This window comes from Bombina bombina, chromosome 3 (genome assembly GCF_027579735.1).
Source record: "Bombina bombina isolate aBomBom1 chromosome 3, aBomBom1.pri, whole genome shotgun sequence".
Lineage (NCBI taxonomy): Eukaryota > Metazoa > Chordata > Amphibia > Anura > Bombinatoridae > Bombina > Bombina bombina.
Genome location: NC_069501.1, coordinates 1,086,408,858 through 1,086,427,277, shown reverse-complemented (window position 1 = coordinate 1,086,427,277; position 18,420 = coordinate 1,086,408,858). Strand labels below are relative to the sequence as shown.

Sequence of the window (18,420 nt, the reverse complement as noted above, 5' to 3'; positions counted from 1 at the left end):
AGTTGAAAGTAAATGTGAACGTGAGACCGCAATCACGTTTTACACTCCTCCAGTTAGCGAGACTGAAAACCTTGAGTAAAGGATAGTGAGTTAAAAAAAGTTGCACCAAACACAACATAAATACGCTCAAATAAACTGTTACACTTATATAAACGGTATATAGTACATGGCCATGTATTTCAATGCAAAGGGCTATAATATATATATGTATGTGTTTAAATAACAATTCCATAATAACATTTAATAATGTGTTTTAATGTGTATTTACAGTACATATTTCACATTCCAATGTTCTTCACATACAGGAATATGTTATTCTAACATATACAGTATATATACAGTCGTATGCAAAAGTTTAGGCACCCCTGACAATTTCCATGATTTTCATTTATAAATAATTGGGTGTTTGGATCAGCAATTTCATTTTGATCTATCAAATAACTGAAGGACACAGTAATATTTCAGTAGTGAAATGAGGTTTTTTGAATTAACAGAAAATGTGCAATATGCATCAAAATTAGACAGGTGCATAAATTTGGGCACCCTTGTCATTTTGTTGATTTGAATACCTGTAACTACCTAGCACCGATTAATTAGAACACACAATTGGTTTGGTGAGCCCATTAAGCCTTGAACTTCATAGACAGGTGCATCCAATCATGAGAAAAGGCATTTAAGGTGGCCAGTTGCAAGTTGTTGTTCTCTTTGACTCTCCTCTGAAGAGTGGCAACATGGGGGCCTCAAAACAACTCTCAAATGACCTGCAAACAAAAATTGTTCAACATTATGGTTTAGGGGAAGGCTACAAAACGCTATCGCAGAGATTTAAGCTGTCAGTGTCTACTGTGAGGAACATAGTGAGGAAATAGATGACCACAGGCACAGTTCTTGTTAAGGCCAGAAGTAAAATATTGGAGAGGCAAAGGATGGTGAGAACGGTCAAAAACAGCCCACAGACCACCTCCAAAGACCTACATCATCTTGCTGCAGATGGTGTCACTGTGCATAGTTCAACAATTCAGCGCACTTTGCACAAGGAGAAGCTGTAATGGAGAGTGATGCGGAAGAAGCCTTTTCTGCACACATGCCACAAACAGAGTCGCTTGAAGTATGCAAACGCATATTTGGACAAGCCAGCTTCATTTTGGAAGAAGGTGCTGTGAACTGAAGAAACAAAGATTTATTTGGTCATAACAAGGGGCATTATGCATGGTGGCAAAAGAACACAGCGTTCCAAGACAAACACTTGCTACCCACAGTAAAATTTGGTGTGGCCAGTGCCGGTACTGGGAATCTTGTTAAAGTTGAGGGTCGCATGGATTCCACTCAATATCAGCAGATACTTGAGAATAATGTTGAGGAATCAGTCACAAAGGTGAAGTTACGCCGGAGCTGGATATTTCAACAAGACAACGACCCAAAACACTGCTCAAACGCTACTCTGGCATTTATGTAGAGGAACAAGTACAATGTTCTGGAATGGCCATCCCAGTCCCCAGACCAGAATATCATTAAAAATCTGTGGGGTGTTTTGAAGCTGTTTTGCAAGGAGGAATGGTCCAAAATACCTTCATCCAGAATCCAGACACTCATTACAGGCTATAGGAAGCGTCTACATGCTGTTATTTCTGCTAAAGGAGGCTCTACTAAATATTGATGCAATATTTCTGTTGGGTTGCCCAAATTTATGCACCTGTCTAATTTTGTTTTGATGCATATTGCACATTTTATGTTAATCCAATAAACCTCATTTCACTCCTTCAGTTATTTGATCGATCAAAATGAAATTGCAGATCCAAACACCCAATTATTTATAAATGAAAATCATGGAAATTGTCAGGGGTGCCTAAACTTTTGCATATAACTGTATATATATATATATATATATATATATATATATATATATATATATATATATATATATATATATATATATATATATATATATTTATGTATTTTTTATATCTGTATATACCTAGGTATAGGTATATAGGTATAGATATCTATTTTACATTAACATTATCGGATAGATATATATAGAAATATATATTTAATAATAAAAATTATTATTTTTTTCTATGTGAAGAACATAGGGATGTAAAATATGAGTAACACACTTCCTGTTTCGCAATTTAGGTTTAACGCGGTCTAGGTTAGCGCACATGAAAACCTTGTTATCTTAAAACGCATTATTGAAATATTACATATAAAATATAAAAGATATTAATAGTACAGTAAAAAAATCTAAACAATCCACAGAATATATACAGTATATATATATATATATATATATATATATATATATATATTATATATATATATATATATATATATATATATATATATACAGGGAGTGCAGAATTATTAGGCAAGTTGTATTTTTGAGGATTAATTTTATTATTGAACAACAACCATGTTCTCAATGAACCCAAAAAACTCATTAATATCAAAGCTGAATAGTTTTGGAAGTAGTTTTTAGTTTGTTTTTAGTTATAGCTATTTTAGGGGGATATCTGTGTGTGCAGGTGACTATTACTGTGCATAATTATTAGGCAACTTAACAAAAAACAAATATATACCCATTTCAATTATTTATTTTTACCAGTGAAACCAATATAACATCTCAACATTCACAAATATACATTTCTGACATTCAAAAACAAAACAAAAACAAATCAGTGACCAATATAGCCACCTTTCTTTGCAAGGACACTCAAAAGCCTGCCATCCATGGATTCTGTCAGTGTTTTGATCTGTTCACCATCAACATTGCGTGCAGCAGCAACCACAGCCTCCCAGACACTGTTCAGAGAGGTGTACTGTTTTCCCTCCTTGTAAATCTCACATTTGATGATGGACCACAGGTTCTCAATGGGGTTCAGATCAGGTGAACAAGGAGGCCATGTCATTAGATTTTCTTCTTTTATACCCTTTCTTGCCAGCCACGCTGTGGAGTACTTGGACGCGTGTGATGGAGCATTGTCCTGCATGAAAATCATGTTTTTCTTGAAGGATGCAGACTTCTTCCTGTACCACTGCTTGAAGAAGGTGTCTTCCAGAAACTGGCAGTAGGACTGGGAGTTGAGCTTGACTCCATCCTCAACCCGAAAAGGGCCCACAAGCTCATCTTTGATGATACCAGCCCAAACCAGTACTCCACCTCCACCTTGCTGGCGTCTGAGTCGGACTGGAGCTCTCTGCCCTTTACCAATCCAGCCACGGGCCCATTCATCTGGCCCATCAAGACTCACTCTCATTTCATCAGTCCATAAAACCTTAGAAAAATCAGTCTTGAGATATTTCTTGGCCCAGTCTTGATGTTTCAGCTTGTGTGTCTTGTTCAGTGGTGGTCGTCTTTCAGCCTTTCTTACCTTGGCCATGTCTCTGAGTATTGCACACCTTGTGCTTTTGGGCACTCCAGTGATGTTGCAGCTCTGAAATATGGCCAAACTGGTGGCAAGTGGCATCTTGGCAGCTGCACGCTTGACTTTTCTCAGTTCATGGGCAGTTATTTTGCGCCTTGGTTTTTCCACACGCTTCTTGCGACCCTGTTGACTATTTTGAATGAAACGCTTGATTGTTCGATGATCACGCTTCAGAAGCTTTGCAATTTTAAGAGTGCTGCATCCCTCTGCAAGATATCTCACTATTTTTTACTTTTCTGAGCCTGTCAAGTCCTTCTTTTGACCCATTTTGCCAAAGGAAAGGAAGTTGCCTAATAATTATGCACACCTGATATAGGGTGTTGATGTCGTTAGACCACACCCCTTCTCAATACAGAGATGCACATCACCTAATATGCTTAATTGGTAGTAGGCTTTCGAGCCTATACAGCTTGGAGTAAGACAACATGCATAAAGAGGATGATGTGGTCAAAATACTAATTTGCCTAATAATTCTGCACTCCCTGTATATATATATATATATATATGTATATCAGTTCATGGGCAGTTATTTTGCGCCTTGGTTTTTCCACACGCTTCTTGCGACCCTGTTGACTATTTTGAATGAAACGCTTGATTGTTCGATGATCACGCTTCAGAAGCTTTGCAATTTTAAGAGTGCTGCATCCCTCTGCAAGATATCTCACTATTTTTTACTTTTCTGAGCCTGTCAAGTCCTTCTTTTGACCCATTTTGCCAAAGGAAAGGAAGTTGCCTAATAATTATGCACACCTGATATAGGGTGTTGATGTCGTTAGACCACACCCCTTCTCAATACAGAGATGCACATCACCTAATATGCTTAATTGGTAGTAGGCTTTCGAGCCTATACAGCTTGGAGTAAGACAACATGCATAAAGAGGATGATGTGGTCAAAATACTAATTTGCCTAATAATTCTGCACTCCCTGTATATATATATATATATGTATATATATATATATATATATATATATATATATATATATATATGTGTATATATATATATATATATATATATATATATATATATATATATATATATATATATATATTTAATAAAGATGAAATAATATCCAGGCGTCCTCGTAAAGGTAAAAAATCCAAAACTTTATTCTCAACAGGTCATATCAAAGTTAAAAGACCCTGTGCAGCAGAGCCTCTGGTAAAAACAATTCAGCAAGCACAGCCTAACATGTTTCAGCCAGCCTGGCCGTAATCATAGACATATCCCCCTTCTCAGAGGGTGTGCTTTTTAAAGGGTAATACTCCGCCCCTTAAACAATTAAAAAACAAACACTGTAATTGAATTTAATTAATAGTTGCAATGCCTATCACTATCATTTTATATATGGTACAACACTAGTGAACCTATTCGCAATCTTAATGGAAATGAACATGACATAAACAAACATACTTTCATTTGTAAGTCACAGATATGATAAACAAAATAATTAATTAACCAAAAATGGAGGCTCCTGGTTAATACGAGAGGAATGGTAAAGCATAGAGGTGCTACCAATACTTTAGCTGACACCTCTCTGCTATACATACTATGTGCTTAAGTTAATTACAATATATAGTGCTAAAGTGAATACTTATAGTTGTCTACTTAATGAAATAGCATGCCATACAAGCATGATACTATTCATAGTTACATAAAGACATAACCCAGTATCACACAGTAGCTATGATACTAAATTCTGAAACTAGCACAAAGTACATAATCCAATCTTTCTTCTGTCATAGATATCTAAATTATAAAGACATATGTTTATATGTTAAATCAATTTGAAATCCTATTGTTCAAATTTACTCTACACTGTCTTAAATAAAGGATATCAACATATAGTATCAAACCAGGTCTCTACTCAGGCTTATAATTATAGGTGGATCATTCCCAATAATTAATTACATCAAATTGTGAATTAAATCCACACGGGACCAATGTTTTTAGTTTATGGATCCAATAAATTTCTTGTCTTTCAAGTATTTTTTGTTTGCTGCCCCCTCTTCGTGGCTTGCAAATCGCTTCAATTGCGTTCCATTTAAACATATCAACATTTTTCCCGTGTACTTCAATAAAATGTCTGGAGAGTGCCGAACAATGGATATCATTTGAGATGTATCCCAAATGCTCCTTAATCCTAGTGCGTATGTCCCGGGTAGTTAACCCAACATACTGTAATCTATGTTGAGTACATTCAACCAAATAGATTACAAATGTTGAAGAACATTTTACACATCCCCTAGTGGTAAATGATTCATTTGTTACATATGATTCAAAGCCATTCCTTTGCTTTAAGTATTTACATGGTTTACAAAGAGACTTGCCACATTTGTAAGTCCCCATAGTATTTAACCATGAACTCCGTGGACACTCATTACAGGCTATAGGAAGCGTCTACAGGCTGTTATTTCTGCTAAAGGAGGCTCTACTAAATATTGATGCAATATTTCTGTTGGGTTGCCCAAATTTATGCACCTGTCTAATTTTGTTTTGATGCATATTGCACATTTTATGTTAATCCAATAAACCTCATTTCACTCCTTCAGTTATTTGATCGATCAAAATGAAATTGCAGATCCAAACACCCAATTATTTATAAATGAAAATCATGGAAATTGTCAGGGGTGCCTAAACTTTTGCATATAACTGTATATATATATATATATTTATGTATTTTTTTATATCTGTATATACCTAGGTATAGGTATATAGGTATAGATATCTATTTTACATTAACATTATCGGATAGATATATATAGAAATATATATTTAATAATAAAAATTATTATTTTTTTCTATGTGAAGAACATAGGGATGTAAAATATGAGTAACACACTTCCTGTTTCGCAATTTAGGTTTAACGCGGTCTAGGTTAGCGCACATGAAAACCTTGTTATCTTAAAACGCATTATTGAAATATTACATATAAAATATAAAAAATATTAATAGTACAGTAAAAAAATCTAAACAATCCACAGAATATATACAGTATATATATATATATGTGTATATATATATATATATATATATATATATATATATACACATTTTGAAAGTATCTATAACAAATTTGTAATAATAATTATTATTAAAATTTTAATATTTGTATGTAATATTAATAATAACACGCCTTTAAAATAAATAATAAGTTTTTATGTGTGCCAACCTGACACTGTGTTAGACCTAAATTGCGAAACCCGAAGCACGTTACGCATATTTTACATTCCTATTTTTTTCATGAACAATTTTTTTTTATTTTTTATTATTTTATATATATATACATATATATATATATATATATATAATTATGTTAATCTAAAATAGATATCTATACCTATATACCTATAGGAATAGATATAGAGATACAGGTATAGGTATATACTGATATATACCTGTATATCTAAAGGAAAAGATATACAAGTATAGGTAAATACACATATATATATATATATAAATATGTATTTACTTTTAAAAATAACATTGTCCTGTTTGTGAAGAACATTGGATTGTGAAGTATTAATAACTCCTGTCGGGTTAGGGTGTGCGAATGATAGTGTTAGGTTTTTTTCTTCTACGCTCTTGATGAAAGTCTATGGGACAAATGCATTAGTATGGTCGCGATATCCAAAGTCAGGAAGTTAGTGCGCATCAGGTTTTGCTCACGCACAAACCTTTTACTTTCAACTTGTAATATGTGCGCTACCTGACGAGAGCATAAAGCTTACTTACAGCGAAGCAGGCACGTGATAATTAATCCGCCATTTCAAGTAGCTGATTATTGTTACTACGTGCTTGCGGTAGCAATTAGTGCTTACAAAATTAATCAGAGATCAGATCTCTGGTTAATTTATAAATACCCCCAAAATACAGTGTAGTGTATTTTATTAAAATATAAAATTAGCAGGATCTTTATTTTTTTAATAAAATAACTGCAATAGGCAGTATTTTGGGGGTAAAGTTGGCGGGAGTGGGGTGTTAGAAAACAAACAGCACTGAAAAGTGCCTTTACATTGCGGTCTATGGGAGCTGTGTGTTCCCAGTAAATGTATATGCTTATATACATATCTATTTATGGGTTACGCAATGCGTATGCGACATTAGCGTATGCGACATTAGAGTGCGCTGGTATTGCACAGTGGAGCGCAAATATTGCTTTCATGAAAGCGATATTTAGCGCTCCACTTGTAATCTGGCCCTAAATAATTGTTAGACATAATGATTAATTCAAAGCAAATATTAGTATGATAATAACATGCAGATGGATGTTTTAAAATTTAATTATTGAAAAAATCAGCCATATGGATGCCACCATGTTGTAACCTAGGCTTCTTTCTCTGCTGAGGCCAATTAGGTACAGTTAAACTCTTTCATAGAACCATACTGTACTTGTCATATTGATTCTTCCAACCCAATATAAAGTTTATTCAAACAAAATCAAGCTTCTACTAGTTAATACCATTTTGAGGACCATTTTGAGTCCATTTTATTTGCTTGCATGGTTGTACCTAACGTTCTAATGCAGGCTGCCATGGGCCTTCAACTTTTAAGGCAAACAAAGAGGTTTAGAATTGATGAGGAAGAGCTCTCTAAAATGTATAACATTGTTTTTTTCCACATAATATGCTAGAGATTGAGCTTTAATACAAAGAGGTGTTGGCAGAGGTACTCTCTTGTAATTACATGAACTTAGACATTATCCTACTTGGGAATTCTGAGCAGTACTCATACCCTGCTTTTGTATGAGTTAAAGTGAATGTAAATTTTGATGCTAAAGTGCCCGGTTTTTAAAAATTCGATTAAAAACAGGGTCACTTTACTTCATCAAAATTTACATTTCACTCGTGTTGTGAAAAAAACTTACCTTTGAATCTTAACAGACGCTCCAGCTTCCTCTGCCCAACGCAAAGCCTCTTTCTGGGTCTAAAATGAGGAATCCGGCTTCCTCCAATCACGGCTTCAAATCAGACACTGATTCCTTGGGGGGAAGCTGTTATTGGAGGATAGACCGATCCATCATTTCTGACGTGAGAAATGACTTTGCAACGACCGGGGGAAGCTGGAGCGGCTGTCAAGTTTAAAAGATAAGTATTTTTTCACGACGAGTGAAATTTAAATTTTGATGAATTAAAGTGCCCTTGTTTTTAATCAAATTTTTTCAACATTTTCATTCACTTTAAGGCTGCGCTGAGTGAGGAAGGATAAATAAATAATTAGATTTGTACAAGTTTTAAAATATATATTTTCCCCGCTAGTATCCTGGGCTGTGAGGCTGTGAGCAGAGTCATGGTGACCCATGGCTGGAGTTATGGCAGCCCATGGCAAAGTCAATATGAGCCCAAGGCAGAGTGTCATGGAGTGTTGTGGGTGGGGTTGTATAAGAGAGAAAAATATTGTGGCCCTTCAGATGAAAACACAGGACATGTAGACTCTATGATAAATATAAACGTAGTTGATTCAGATCTGTACAAAAAACTCATTATAAAACTGGTAACCTTCTGATATATAAGCAGCAAGTAACAACTGCACTCAGTGTCCTTTGTACTTGTGTTTGTAAAGCTTATAGTATGTTTTTACTAGACAGCAATAATAAAGTCAAGCTTGCTCCACCTAATTCTAATGTTTTATCTGTTTTGTAAACTAAAAATGTGTCCTACATCAGCATTTTGTTGTCTGTGCAGAAGGTGCAGGTTTTGGCAGGTTTTGTGAAGATAGATCCAGTACAGATAATGAGAGTTCATCTCTATACAAACACTGTGAGTATATTTACCTTTAAATGAATAATATATAGACCACCACCATGAAATGCAGTAAGCAGATGTTAAAGCTTTTTTTTTAAATCTTTTATTTTTTTATGACCCAGATTACAAATGGTGCACTAGGGTGCAATATCAATATTGCTGCACTGTGCTAAAATTAGTGTGCAAATTGATATTACAAGTCCATATTAAAACCGATTTAAAGGGACATAAAACCCCCAAAAAATATTTAATGATTCATATACAGCATGTGATTTTAAACAACTTTCTTTCTAATGACACGGTGAGTCCACGGATCATCATAATTACTATTGGGAATATCACTCCTGGCCTGCAGGAGGAGGCAAAGAGCACCACAGCCAAAGCTGTTAAATACCACTCCCCTTACCCACAACCCCCAGTCATTCTCTTTGCTTGTAGTGCAAGGAGGTGGTAATATTAGGTGTCTGATTCTTCAATCAAGAATTTTTTATTTTTTGTAGCAGAACAATTTTGTTTTGTTTTTCTCGGGGGTGTAGCTGTATTCCACGTCAGTCTCTTCAGTAGAGCAGTGGTGGCTTTTAAGCTTTTGGGAACTTGGGGGGTATAATCCCCTCTGTGCCTCCCAAGATGTGATGCTGCCCTTTCTTGGATAAAGACTATGAGGGGTAGTTATCAACGTGTCTACCTCAAATACGCTGGAATTCCGCAGCGTATTTGAGGCGAGGCTGATTCGCCTTAGTTATCAAGCCCTAGATACCGGCAAAAGTAGACTATAGTGACGTAAGCTTCGATCCGCCGGACTCAGTCCGACACAGATCGATTCTTACGTCACTCCAGATGTTCCGCACACAAGTGCGGCACAATCTGACTACTTTTGCTAGTTATCAAAAAACTAGCAGGTACGCTCGGCACTTTTCCGGCCCAGCGTACCTGGTTTTCAAACCGCTGCCCTGGAGGCGGCGGATCCCATAGGAATCAATGGGAGTCTGACCATAGCGAAAGTTCATGTTCACTGCTGCCAGACATCCCATTCATTCCTATGGGAGCTGTCTACACCTAACACCCTAACATGTACCCCCGGAGCCCCCTGCAACTAAATAAAGTTACTAACCCCTAAACCGCCGCTCCTAGACCCCGCCGCAACTCTTATAAATGTATTAACCCCTAAACCTACATTATACCTACTAACCCCTATCCTGCCCCCCCTATACCGCCGCCACCTATAATTAAGTTATTAACCCCTATCCTGCGGATCCCGAACCTCGCCGCAACTAAATAGTTTAACCCCTAAACCGCCACTCCCGGACCCCGCCGCAACCTATCTTAAACTTATTAACCCCTAATCTGCCCCCCTACACCGTCGCCACCTATAATAAATTTATTAACCCCTATCCTGCCCCCCCCTACACTGCCGCCACTGTAATAAAATTATTAACCCCTATCCTGCCCCCCTACACCGCCGCAACTGTAATAAAATTATTAACCCCTAAACCTAAGTCTAACACTAACCCTAACACCCCCCTAACTTAAATATTAATTAAATAAATCTAAATAATATTTCTCTTATTAACTAAATGAATCCTATTTAAAACTAAATACTTACCTTTAAAATAAACCCTAATATAGCTACAATATAAATAATAATTATATTGTAGCTATCTTAGGATTTATTTTTATTTTATAGGCAACTTTCAATTTATTTTAACTAGGTACAATTGCTATTAAATAGTTATTAACTATTTAATAGCTACCTAGTTAAAATAAAGAGAAATTTACCTGTAAAATAAATCCTAACCTAAGTTACAATTACACCTAACACTACACTATACTTAAATAAATTATTCCTATTTAAAACTAAATACTTACCTGTAAAATAAACCCTAAGATAGCTACAATGTAATTAATAATTACATTGTAGCTATTTTAGGATTTATATTTATTTTACAGGTAACTTTGTATTTATTTTAGCTAGTTAAAATAGTTATTAAATAGTTATTAACTATTTAATAACTACCTAGCTAAAAGAAATACAAAATTACCTGTAAAATAAATCCTAACCTAAGTTACAATTAAACCTAACACTACACTATCATTAACTTAATTAAATTAATTAGCTACAAATAACTACAATTAAATACAATTAAATAAACTAACTAAAGTACAAAAAATAAAAAAAGCTAAGCTCTTTTGCCTTACCAGCCCTTAAAAGGGCCTTTTGCGGGGCATGCCCCAAATAAAACAGCTCTTTTGCCTGTAAAATAAAAATACAACACCCCCCCAACATTAAAACCCACCACCCACATACCCCTAATCTAACCCAAACCCCCCTTAAATAAACCTAACACTACCCCCCTGAAGATCATCCTACCTTGAGCCGTGTTCAGCCAGCCGACCACCGATGGAACCGAAGAGGAGATCCGGAGCAGCAGAAGTCATCATCCAGGCGGCGATTTTAATAGCTATTGTACCTAGTTAAAATAAATTGAAAGATGCCTGTAAAATAAAAATAAATCCTAATATAGCTACAATATAATTATTATTTATATTGTAGCTATATTAGGGTTTATTTTAAAGGTAAGTATTTAGTTTTAAATAGGATTCATTTAGTTAATAAGAGAAATATTATTTAGATTTATTTAATTAATATTTAAGTTAGGGGGGTGCTAGGGTTAGTGTTAGACTTAGGTTTAGGGGTTAATAATTTTATTACAGTTGCGGTGGTGTAGGGAGGGCAGGATAGGGGTTAATAATTTTATTACAGTGGCGGTGGTGTAGGTGGGGCAGGATAGGGGTTAATAAATTTATTATAGGTGGCAACAGTGTAGGGGGGCAGATTAGGGGTTAATAAGTTTAAGATAGGTTGCGGCGGGGTCCGGGAGCGGCGGTTTAGGGGTTAAACTATTTATTTCGTTGCGGCGAGGTCCGGGATCCGCAGGATAGGGGTTAATAAATTTATTATAGGAGGCGGCGGTATAGGGGAGGCAGGATAGGGGTTACTAGGTATAATGTAGGTGGCGGCGGTGTCCGGGAGCGGCGGTTTAGGGGTTAATACATTTATAAGAGTTGCGGCGGGGTCTAGGAGTGGCGGTTTATGGGTTAATAACTTTATTGAGTTGCAGGGGGCTCCGGGGGCGCCGGTATAGGGGGTAGAACAGTGTAGTTAGTGTGGGTGCTTAGTGACAGCTTGTCAATAAAGCTGTCAAAAAGCCGAAGAGCAGCGAGATCGGATGAGTGATAACTCTCACAATCCGCTGCTCATCGCCCCGTACTTGGTGCACGGCTTTTTGACAGCTTTTTTGATAACTTAGGCGAATGTATTCAGGTCCGCGGCGGCGATGGTAGGCGAGCTTAGGCGGGCGTATTGGACCGGCGAAGGCAGGTAAAGTAGACGGCTTGATAAGTACCCCTCTATGTAGGTTTACTTGGTCTTTTTCTTTTATTCTCAGGTCCCTGTTAGGAAGGAATCCTTGCAAGCCTGCTGAACTGCCTTGCTGCCTGGCAGTCTGGAGGTAAGTGCTATCTTTGTTTTTTTCTGTTGGGAACACAGAAATTCTCTCTGGCACTTATGGGGTTAATCCTGCTTGTGTGCAGGTGTACTTTTGGCAGTTTTTTATTGATGTGGGACACTGTGTTTAAACTGTGTGAGAGTTTTGGGAGGCTTTATAGTTTCTTAGGAACTTCATTTTGGCAGCATGTTTGGTCTGCTTTTATTATTTCATTCACTAAGGGCAGCAATATTCTGGGGGGACAAATTGAAGCTCCTGGTCGCATGAGCTGCCGGTTTTTGTGTCTGCTGCGTGTTGCGCAGTTTAGTGGATGTTAGGTTCTCCTGGCGGCGTTTTTCTATATGATGCATAGTGATGTCGGCCGGGAGGTTGTGTGACGCCCACGATGGGCGGAGTTTGGTATGGTGCGTAGTTTTTGCGCTCTTCCGCTCTTGGGGTTTGTCTTAGTGCAGCAGCAGTTCGCTCCGGTGCTGTTGTTTTTCGTTTGGAGTCCGGTTCCTCTGGCTGCACAGTGGTTGCGCTACTCGTATCCTCCGGCTGGTAGGGGGTCATTTAGCACCTTGTTAGGCTGTTAAGTTGCAGAGGTGCTTGCATTTCTTTTTTTATTTAATGTGACAGTAATGTTATATTGTTTTACACATTTATTTGTTTTTTTCTTTTTATCTGTGGTGTGTGTAATATGGACCAGGAAGACTTGCAAGCTGTGACTTGTAACCTATGTTTAGATGCTAATGTAGAGCCTCCTATCCCTTTCTGTTCCTCTTGTATTGAGAGGACTATGCAGTACAGGGATAGACTCTTTGATACAGAGCCCTCATTTTATAAGGAGACTGTTGTTCAGGAGCCTCCTGTTCAAGCTGTAGCTCAGCTTTCTCCCCATTCCTCCTAATCTCACTCCTCCTCACATGTAGTGCCCTGTGTTTCATCTCAGGCTAGTTTTTCTTTACAGGATTTGTCTACTCACATATCCACTGCTATATCTGAGGCATTGTCTGCTTTTCCTATGTTACAGGGTAAACACAGAAGGACTTCTGACTCTGTTGCAGTTTTATCTAACGTTCCTTCTCATGACTGAGGAAGAAGATATTTCAGTAGCGTCTGAGGGCGAAATTTCTGACTCTGATAGTGTGTCTCCTTTGACTGATTCTAAGGTGGTTTCTTTCAGATTTAAGTTGGAGCATCTCAGTTTGTTACTCAGGGAGGTTTTGTCTACTTTGGATTACTCTGATTCGACGGTGAGGGAGCTATTTCCACTTTGGCTAAGAGGACCACTATTCCTTTAGAGGATAGTTGTGCTTTTAAGGATCCCATGGATAAGAAGTTGGAGATTGATTCTCAGGTTTGTGTCAACCGGAGTTGGATCTTATGGCATCTCGTCACAATGCCAAGCTTCCGAAGTACGGTTTGAGGTAAAGGGATCCTCAAGCGGTTCTAATAGATGCTCTAGCAGTTCCTTGGAAGTTCAGTCTGGCATACGTGTTTCCTCCGTTTGCCCTTCTTCATCGAGTTATTGATCAGATCTGACAGGAGAGGGTGTCGGTAATTCTCATTGCACTGGCGTGGCCTCGCAGGATCTGGTATGCAAATCTGGTGGAGATGTCATCCTTTCCACCTTGGAGTCTTCCGTTGAGGAAGGACCTTCTACTTCAGGGTCCCTTCCTTCATCCAAATATCGTTTCTTTGAAGCTGACTGCTTGGAGATTGAATGCTTGATTCTATCTAAGCGTGGTTTTTCTGAGTCAGTAATTGAGACTATGATTCAGGCACGTAAGCCTGTGACTAGAAAGATATATTACAAGATATGGCGTAAATATCTGTATTGGTGTGAATCTAAAGGCTACTCTTGGAGTAGAGTTAGGATTCCTAGAATTTTGTCTTTTCTCCAGGAGGGTCTGGAAAAAGCTTTGTCTGCTAGTACCCTGAAGGGTCAAATTTTTGCTTTATCTATTTTGTTAGGCCTTGGTGAGAATTCGGCCTATGTTTAAGTTTGCAACTCCTCCTTGGAGTCTTAATTTAGTTCTGAGAGTTCTTCAACAGGCTCCGTTTGAGCCTATGCATTCTTTGGATATTAAGTTGTTAACCTGGAAGGTTTTGTTTTTGGTTGCTATCTCTTCGACTCAAAGAGTTTAGGAGCTTTCTGCGCTGCAAGGCGAGTCTCCTTTTCTTATTTTTCATTCTGTTAAGGTAGTACTTCGTACTGCATTAGGTTTTCTTCCCAAGGTTGTTTCTGATAAGAATATTAATCAAGAAATTGTTGTTCCTTCTTTGTGTCCTGATACTTCTTCTCATAAGGAATGTTTGTTGCAAAACTTGGATGTAGTTCGTGCTTTGAAATATTATTTACAGGCGACTAAGGATTTTCGCCAGTCTTCCTCTTTATTTGTTATCTTTTCTGGGAAGCGTAAGGGTCAGAAAGCTACGGCTACTTCGCTTTCTTGTTGGTTGAGGAATATTATTCGTTTGGCATATGAGACTGCTGGTCAGCGGCCTCCTGAGAAAATCACGGCTCACTCAACGAGGGCTGTTTCTTCTACCTGGGCTTTCAAAAATAATGCTTCTGTGGATCAGATTTGCAAGTCTGCCACTTGGTCATCTTTACACACTTTTTCTAAATTTTACAAATTTGATACTATTGTTTCAGCTGAGGTGGTTATTGGGAGAAAGGTTCTTCAAGCAGTGGTGCCTTCTGTTTAGGTTAACTGTCTTGTCCCTCCCTTATCATCCGTGTCCTCTAGCTTCGATTCCCAATAGTAATTATGATGATCCATGGACTCACCGTGTCATTAGAAAGAAAATGAAATTTATGCTTACCTGATAAATTTGTTTCTTTCATGATACGGTGAGTCCACGGCCCCGCCCTGTATTTTTATACAGTTTATTTTTTCATAAACTTCAGGCACCTCTGCACCTTACATTACTTCCTTTCTCCTTTCCCTTTGGTCGAATGACTGGGGGTTATGGGTAAGGGGAGTGGTATTTAACAGCTTTGGCTGTGGTGCTCTTTGCCTCCTCCTGCAGGCCAGGAGTAATATTCCCAATAGTAATTATGATGATCCGTGGACTCACCATGTCATGAAAGAAACAAATTTATCGGGTAAGCATAAATTTCATTTTCCAATTTACTTTTATTATGTCATTTCCTTTATTCTTTTGGTATCCTTTGTTGAAGAAGCAGCTATGCACTACTGAGAGTGATCTAAACACATCTGGTGAACCAATGAAATAAGGCATTTGTGTGCAGCCACCAATCAGAAGTTAGCTGCCAGTAATGAAATGCTGCTCCTAAACCTACCTAGGTATGCTTTTCAACAAAGGATACCAAGAAGCAAATTAGATAATAGAAATCAATTGGAAAGTTGTTTAAAATAACATACTCTGTTTGAATCATGAAAAACATTTTTGGGGTTTGATATCGCTTTAACAGAGAAGGTTTAGAATGGCCAACATCCCATTAACGTGCTCTATACTTTCAATGGTTGTTCATGCCAAAACAGCACTAGAAGAATTAGTGCGACCTAAAATAAAGTGTTAGGGCTAGAATAAAAGTTCCATAAAACACATGTAAAATATACGTTTATTATTGAAATAAATGTTTAGAAAGGGTTAAAAAGGGATTTGGTATATGTCAAGGTATTTGACTGGAGAGCACTCAAAAGTATATATATATATATATGTATATATATATATATATATATATATATACACACACACACACATACATACACATAGTTACAGATATATACACATATGTATATACTTTTGAGCCATTCCCATGAAAATAACTTGAAATAAGCAATATAATTTTTAAACAAATTTAATGTTTTTTTTATGTTTTTTTAATAGAAATACAAATGTTCTTTTTATTTTTAAATATCTCTCTTTATTTATATATATATATACACACTGTATATATACTGTGTGTATACCATATTTTTTGCTCCATAAGACGCACCTGACCATAAGACGCACCTAGTTTTTAGAGGAGGAAAACAAGAAAAAAATGCCCACACTCCTGAGTCTACCTACTTTCAACAAAGGATACCAAGAAGAGAATGGAGTACATTTTAGAGTACAAGTAAATTATCCCTTCCTGCTTCTTCTGACATTGCCTCCTGCTGCGACTTTACAGCAGAATGTATTTGTTTTACTGCTGGTGTGACTTGATTGTGGCCTGTATTGTGACTGCTGAAAATGTTAATAGAGGATAACACACATGATAAGCACTGGGCATCCTTACTACTAACTAGGGTCTAAGCACTCTTTATGTGCTACTAGTATCTGCTGTGTATACAGTCTGCAATGTGTTCTTGTTCTGTGGGTCTCTAAACAGGGCTCCTATAACACAATGTGTTCTCATAAATCTTCACCGCCCCAGCTGGATCCTTCCTGACCAGATCCCCCAAATCATGTGAATGCTGTTAGATCAGTAGGGAGCAGTATGCAGCATAAAGCCCACGAGCAGCCTAGCAGGCTCCCTTATAAGACCCCCTCCTCCCCCTACCCAGGCTACCCTACTTTACCGGAGTTTGATTCAGGAATTTCTTGTTTTGATATTTGGACTGCTTGTAAATAAAGTCATATACGGTATGTCACCAAACAAACATGATGCACCACCTTACCTACCTCTCTCACTGCTGTGCCGGGCGGTCTCTCTGTCCATTCTGGGGCGGATGGGCATCCCTCATGCGGCGTGGCACTGGCTTTAGTCCCGACCCTCACTAAGCCTCAGCAAATCATCATGTAGTCTCAGAGTGAGATGAGTCTGAGAAGTCACGAGGCACCAGCATCTCCTCACGTGTGTTTCCCTCTCATCATTCTTCACAGCACAACAGTCAGCAGCAGCTCCAGTGCTCTGCCTCCACCGCTGTCCCGCCGCTTGAGCCTCTCATCCCGTCACTCACTGTCTGACACTACACACTAGCAGGCAGCAGCAGAGCAAGTGTGAGTGATGTCACTGTCATGATGCAGACCGCCCAGCAGCCCTGAGCCCAGTATAGACCGATGCTAAGTGCCCACTGCCCACACACATCTTGCCCAGCGCACTCCTGACCATGACCACCGCGCCATCATGCAAAATTGCAAATAAAGTGTGCGTGACTTCCAAAATGACAGACAGTACGCTGCTAGATTGCCTTATTCAAGCGCCGGCACTGGGGGTCATTAAAATCAATGCACGGCCGGGTGTATATGAGGAAATATTTTTTTTTATCAGTCACATTCGCTCCATAAGACGCACAGACATTTCCCCTTACTTTTGAAAGGGAAAAAAGTGCGTCTTATGGAGCGAAAAATACGGTATATATAATGTCTAAACCGTTGGCAACAAAAGTGAGTACACCCCTAAGTGGAAATGTCCAAATTGGGCCCAAAGTGTCAATATTTTGTGTGGCCACTATTATTTTCCAGCACTGCCTTAACCCTTTTGGGCATGGAGTTCACCAGAGCTTCACAGGTTGCCACTGGAGTCCTCTTCCACTCCTCCATCATGACATCACGGAGCTGGTGGATGTTAGAGACCTTGCGCTCCCCCACTTTCTATTTGAGGATGCCCCACAGATGCTCAATAAAGTTTAGGTCTGGAGACATGCTTGGCCAGTCCATCACCAAGGCAGTGGTCGTCTTGGAGGTGTGTTTGGGGTTGTTATGTTGGAAAACTGCCCTGTGGCCCAGTCTCCGAAGGGAGGGGATCATGCTCTGCTTCAGTATGTCACAGTACATGTTGGCATTCATGGTTCCCTCAATGAA

The 18,420-nt window shown here is 38.1% G+C and overlaps 1 protein-coding gene across 3 annotated transcripts in view; it reads right to left on the bottom strand.

The window, feature by feature from the left end:
* The window catches only part of LOC128654469 (phosphatidylinositol 3,4,5-trisphosphate 3-phosphatase TPTE2), a 219,746-nt gene that overhangs the window by 79,885 nt on the left and 121,441 nt on the right, over positions 1-18,420 (bottom strand). The gene's annotated exons all lie outside the window — the stretch shown is intronic.